The following is a 6,799-nucleotide window of genomic DNA, read 5'->3' as shown; positions in this document are numbered from 1 at the left end:
CTTTCAATCCCTCTTACAACTCTGCTACTGGTCTGTGAACAAGCCTGGGCTATCATCCTGGAGGATGAGAGATCACATGATCAGGCCAACCCCACGCCCCCTACAAAAAGATCACCAATGCGTGTGGGTGAGGTGGTTCTAGGCCAGCCAGGCTCCGGCGGACCCATGTCCTGACCATGGATGCTCTGGCAGCTCACAGAGACCAATCAAGCCAGATTAGCAGAGCTGCACCCTGCTGACCTGTGAGCTATGAAAACTGGTGTTTGTTTTCAGCCACGAAGCTTTGGAGTAGTTATTAGGCCACAAAAGCTAACTGATGAATATCTAAATGTTTTTCATAACCTTTTACTTGTCCTTAGAGAGAGAATTTAAGACATGTCTTTTGTAAAGAAACATTTACCTGAAACTCAGCACATCTAGTTATATTTTAGATTCTTTTTTTTTCTGTTAAATTCTGTGGAACTACATTTAATGCTTTTTATTAAAAATACTTTTAATACAGTTTATTAATACTTTTTAAAAAATGATTCCATCCTATCTATGGCCATACCACCCTAAATGTGCCTGATCCCATCTGATCTGGGAAGCTAAGCAGGGTCAGGCCTGGTTAATACTTGGATGGGAGACCACCTAGGAAGACCTGGTGCTGTAAGTGAAAAAAATAAAATTAATTAATTAATTAATTAATAAAAATAATTCCTTCCCATCAAAACTCTACCTATCCACTTATCTGTCTCTCCTTTTAACTGTCTACATACATAAGAAGATGTTAGGAACAGTGTTTACCAAATGTTGAGTTGTTCTTTTATACCATGTTCTTTCATGGTAACATTTTGTATAATTTTGACATTGTGCTTTGTAGTTTTCTGTATTACTTGAATTTACTGTGCTGGATATATATCAGCTTTATAAAAACCAGTCGAATGGTTTTAAAATGAGCATGACAGGTAGTAAGAAAGTGCTCAGAAAAGGATGGGAATATGTTGAAGGGATATAGGAACCATGTGGAATTCTGCATTGGCCCCTGGAAAGGAAAATGGACATTAGTGAGAAAAGTGCTGAACTTTAAAGAGGTCTATAGATTAGTTATTAGTATTGTATCTATGTTAATAATTAGTTCGATCATTGTACTGTGGTTATGTAAGATGCTACAATAGGGGAAATTGAGTGAAGGAGAAAGGGAACTTTGTGTACGATTTTTGCAATTGTTAGGTCTAAAGTTTTTCAAAATATAGTTGGAAAAGAGCATGAAATTGTATTCAATCACGTAAATAAAAAGTTTGATTTTGATCTACCTTATTTTTGAAATACAAAATATATTATTCTTTGTGAATTGGGGAAATAGTTTTAAAAATGACCAAGAACTGATTATTACTTGTAAGTGATAATTGCTATTAGATGTATGCTGATTCTAAGTCATAGTTTTAGAGTTCCCAGATATTCTGGGAAAGAAATTTATCGATGTAAATGTTTAATGTCTGCAACATATTATTGTTGTTGTTATTAATACAGTGATAATGTTTGGTCTGTTAGGGACTATATCAATTCTCCATTCTGTACAAGCACAAATTTTTATATTTATTACACTTTTAAACTAATTATTAATCTATTTCCAGCTTAATTTTTTAGATTTTATTTACTTTATTCAGCAGAAAATTAAGGAATTAGGACACTAAGTTATATCTCTAAATTAGCAAAATTGGACAAATATGTAGTATGCTTTGGAAAGGGATGTTAATCTGGTATTTGTGATGCATCAAGAAAAAGTCCATTTGGTTTAGATTGAATGTTTTTGTGGAAGAGGAACACTCTATTTTTATCAGTTATTTTACTCTTTACATTCATTTTGGTGTCACTACTAAATGATATCCAAACCACACACCACATGCCAAAGCACTCTTTAAATGTATAAATCAACAACTCCGATACATTCCAATTGTTTCCTAAAGCAGCTATTTTTTTTTTTTTTAAACAGCAGAATAATTCAATACCAGGTTCATTGTAGGGAAATCCCCCAGTGGATTCTAAAAAGCAAATAGAAAGAAAACAACAAAAAACACAGAAACTTGTAACTAGTAAAATAAACTACATTTTTCTTAGTTTGGAAACAGTACTGACTCCTTTCTTATAAACAGCAACAATTCACACCAAGAATATTATATGTGTTTACAAAAGTTGTGTGTCAGCTCTCGAAAATGCTACCGTCAAGTCAAATGTCAAGAATTTTAGTTAGTAAAAGGGAAGGGAGGGATTGACTCAAGGCAGCCGGTCAGCACCAGCTCATTCTGTAAACAGCTGTGTGTCCTGAATTCCACAGCAACTACCTGGAGGAGCCATTCTCTGAACAGAGAAGATAATAAATGATAAAGCATCTGGCAAAGAAGAGATGAGAAGTTGCTGTTCAAAATGGTTTACCAAACAAATGTACTCTTGTTGTAAATTGCTGAAAACTGAGTTTCCGTTTGTTTGGCTTACTAATGTGTGCGTATTTACTATTTGAGTTTTATTTCAGCTCTTCTCATTGTGTTCACTCATTTCTTATTTGGATCAGTTGATGCCCTCTGATGGAAGGTCTCCTCGGAACAGATTACAGAATTCAGAGATATCTTTAAAGTCCACTGATAATTTTCTAATTCTAAATATTCTACCTTTTAACCGCTAGCCCATTAGCACAGGCTTGAAACAGGAAAGAAAGATATTCCCACATTAAAACCAACACGATTTATTTTCACGTATATCTTACCCTATTGAGACATGGTACATGCAAAATTGACGTGGATTCGTTTGACAATTCAATTTTTTTCTTTTAGCCCTAGAGTTTAATTAAAACAGTTTCTTTTTCTGTGCAACATCACCCCAAATTCAACTAAGTGAGAGCTGGCAGGAAAGTCTTGGTAATTGACTCTGCTTCTGACTCACGTCCATCAATGTCATGGTTAGTTTGGAAGTTAACAAAGCATTTTGCGACCTCACGGCTCACTTCTCAATACATTTAAAATTAATACCAGTTAAAGTAAAAAAATATATATACAACATTTTTTTTTGCATATTTATTTTGTATGTACACTATCAGAATTATAAATCAGCTTCTCTTAAGGAATTAAATGAAACACATCAAAATACTATATCTTTAGGAAAAATATCCTAAAATGACTACATATGTTACTATGAATTTCTGTTAAAGACAAACTCTCTACTCTATTAAAAAAAAAACACACACAATTAAGAGTGGACAAAAGCCTCCCCTCACCAATGCAATTATTCACATGATCATTAGACAAATATTTGTGTCTTGAGACCAGAGTCTAGGATACAACCATAAATTAATCCTTTCTCTGCTCCTCTCCCCCACCCTCCAAAATATCTCCCACTACCTAAATACTCACATACAATGCAGATGACTTCAATAGCTTGATTGGGCAAGCAAGTAATGTCCAGGCCAAATTCTCTGATTTTTGACAGTTGCTGATAAAGATGTGTTGGGCGTTGTTTCTCTTTCTACCTAGGGATGTTCCTCCCACCCTGACAAGGAAAGAAACTGAACTGAGGGGGCCCTGCCTCAGCCAACAGAGTCCCATCTACTCTGCAGGTGTTAGTGGAGTGGAGGAATCTTGATGAGAATGAGAACTCGATACAGGGAAGAAGAGACCCAGAGGTCTGCTTTGCTTTATATTCTAAAGCCAAGTGTCTGATTTTCAAGCCCAAGGTTTTAGAAAATCTCATTCGCAGTGTGCAGCCAACAGCTGGGAACAAAGCTCAAGGAGTGAGCAGCACTGTGGCCTCTGAGACCGCCATGCCACCTGTAGGTTCAGATGTCATCCCTCGCCTCCGCAGAGCCCGGCCAACTGCCAGGCTGCTGGCAAACCCAGTGATTTATATACGATGTTTGAAATGGACATTGAAAATGGAACATTTGGTGACCAGCAGGATGCCCATATAACTTACCATCCAAACTAGACCCTTTTGAACGAGGGCACAGTTAATAACCATGCTAGGTCCACAGATATGAATGAAGCCAGCCCAGGCAGACAGGGACCCATGGCCAGGCAAGCCGGAAAAGACCTGTTCAGGATGTCTGCATTTTCTCTTTAGTAGGTTTGCAATTAAAACATTTATAGCTTCCCTGAGGCTCCACCTCCAGGGTTATACTGACTGGAAATGATTTTGAGAATGTATTTTGGGGCAAAACAGATATGTTGAAGAAAATGTCCTCATAGATGTGTACCAATAACTACAGAAGAGGTCACATTCCCACTTCGCCTTCCCAGTGTGGTTAGAGGAGATTCTAGAATTAGAAAAGAAACCAAAAAATGAAAGACCTGATCTAAGGGCTTAATTTTGCCCTTCAGGAAACAAACACACAGAGTGGCCAGTGGGTTCTTGAAAAATGTTTCCCATCAATCTTTCACCCCATGTTCATTTGGTTTGCGTTTGACTGATTCTATCTTATTTCACTTTTTGGAAAAAAAAAGTTATTTTATCTACAGCCTGGAAACTTTGATACAGTTTGTTAGTATCAGAGAAGTTTCGTACGTGGGGACTGCACATTGTCCCTGCCGCAGCACTGCTTGCCGTCCAGTGGACATCGTTTTATGCGTTTGTCTGTATTTAAAATACCTTTAATATACCATGTCAAACAAAAACACCGTAGTCCAACAGGAGAGAGAGAGAGAAAGAGCGCCTGAGTTGCCACAGGAAAAGAGACAGGGCTGGGGCTGGGAGTGGGGCGGGGAGGGGGCGGAGGGGGAGGAGTGTAAATAAAGTAAAGGCCTGGGCAGAGCTACAAGAAATATTTGGCATTCCTGGCTTCCCACAAAGGGTAGGTCAAGGAGAGGGAACAAGCAGTTGGGTTGGAGTGTACACCACAACTATTCCTTCTCGGGCTGAATCCAGTCCACTGTATCACAGAAATGTCTCCAGTGGGAAGACTCCGAGTTTATTCCGCAGTGTGGCAAATGTTCAGGGTAATTACACAGGATACCTGTCTATATGCAGGACAGGGTCAACGTCTGTGGCAAAGACAGCTGCTGGTTTGCAGGCTGTGTGCTAACTCCACTTTGGCTAACAACCGTCAAAGCCATATTCAAAACACCATGCGCTTAAGGGATGAGGCACTAAAGGTCCACTTTTACAGGCCCCAGTCAAAACAAAGTCCACTTCTTTATGGTGTCCCCACAGGCAGTCTGTTTCAGAACCCTGATGTCAGCTTTTTGGATTGGGATTTTGGAAAAAAACACCAAGCTTGCTCTTTCCTGGGTATCGAATTGAAGGTGTGCCTCTCTTTTCACTGAAACCCCCGGGGGCGGGTTTGGGGGGGGCGGCGGGGGGAGCCTGAAGGGAAACTACCTTGTCATCAATAACAAAAGAACCACACATACACCAAAACAAAAACAACCATTCAGTTGAAAAGAGATTTGATCATCAACAGGCTTTCTTTCTGTCAGCCCCTCTTGTCCTTTTGGAATAATTAATTCAGCTCCCACTGCAGGATCTATAAAACCCTGTACGGAGGCTACTTTCTTTACTTGGTTTCCAGAAGTGAGAACTCCCAGCAACCAGAAATACCAAGGCCAGTGGAAGCTCATTTGTTTTTTTTTTTTAATTTGAGTCTCAGGTTATAGACCAAATAGCAGAGCTTATTTGATGCCGGATGCCTAATTTCCTCAAGTGCTTCCGAGGCAAACATCACAGCAGAGGATATAAATGGAAGTATGCGTAGAAAATGAGACGCCTGGACCTGGGGTTCAGCAGGTGGACCAAGAGCACGTAAATCTCCTCAGAGTCATTTAGATGGGCAGGTCTCAGGTGATAAATCTGAGAAGGTACCTCGCAGAGCAGCAGGATGACTTTCCTGTCTCCTCACCTGCTCTCTGTCTCCATGGCCCAAAGGGAAGTGGTGATTTGATGATCGTGGTAAGAGTCTGATACGTGGCAAAAGCTGTTTTGTTTCTGTTTCATTTATATGAACAAGTAGTCTTGATTGAGTGGCCACATGCATTTCCTGAGACAGTCCTAATTTCTAATATTTTATTTGATCTGCCTTAATAAGCACACCAGAACAATGTTCCCTCAGTTTTTGGTCCTGTAAACATGGCTGCACAAGTATCTGTATATTTTACAGAAAGAGCAAAGGAATAGGAGAGAAGGGAGGGATAAGCATGGAGCACCTACTTTGTGACAGGTAACATGCCAGGAATTTTCATGGTTAGCATAACAGTGGAAGGCATTATTGCTCTAATTACATAAATGAGGAAACTAACTCAAAGAAGAGCGGAAATTTGCCCAAGGTACTTGACTGTGAAGTGATAACACCAAGCTTCAAATCCAAGTCTCTCTAACTCCAAGCTCCATTGCTTTTCTACCATTGCATAAATTACTGATTCTGCTCTCAGGAAGCTCAATTATTCTTAAGGAGATAAGATTTATAATCATGAAAACTCTAGATAATAAAGTTGGGAAATGTTGTGTAACATTATGACAAATGATCCATCCTATTAATCAAATAATTTATTCATCTGGTGCAAAACGTGGTCCACCCAAGCTTTATTCCCAGTAGATTAAACTTCCTTTCTTTATTATTTCTTGAGGAGAATCCCAAATGCAGTGGGGACTGGAGTGTCTTTCAGCTCATCTGCGGGCTAAAATTCAATGCAGTCCAGACCCTCCGGTCCAGATCCCTCCAGTCAAGACCCTGGCTCTGCTCAGGGGGCCCAGCATCTGTTATCGTCATGCTACATGCTCGATGATGGCACAATGTTGCAGAGATGGAGAGAGTGCCAAGTGTTGCCCACTGACAGGT

At 39.4% G+C, this 6,799-nt stretch overlaps 1 pseudogene; it reads left to right on the top strand.

The window, feature by feature from the left end:
- The first annotated feature begins 536 nt into the window (after nucleotides 1-536).
- LOC111740677 lies at nucleotides 537-655 on the top strand (annotated as a pseudogene).
- The last annotated feature ends 6,144 nt before the right edge of the window (nucleotides 656-6,799 follow it).

Source organism: Pteropus vampyrus, unplaced genomic scaffold, assembly GCF_000151845.1.
Source record: "Pteropus vampyrus isolate Shadow unplaced genomic scaffold, Pvam_2.0 Scaffold66, whole genome shotgun sequence".
NCBI lineage: Eukaryota > Metazoa > Chordata > Mammalia > Chiroptera > Pteropodidae > Pteropus > Pteropus vampyrus.
This window is presented reverse-complemented; position numbering and strand designations above follow the sequence as displayed.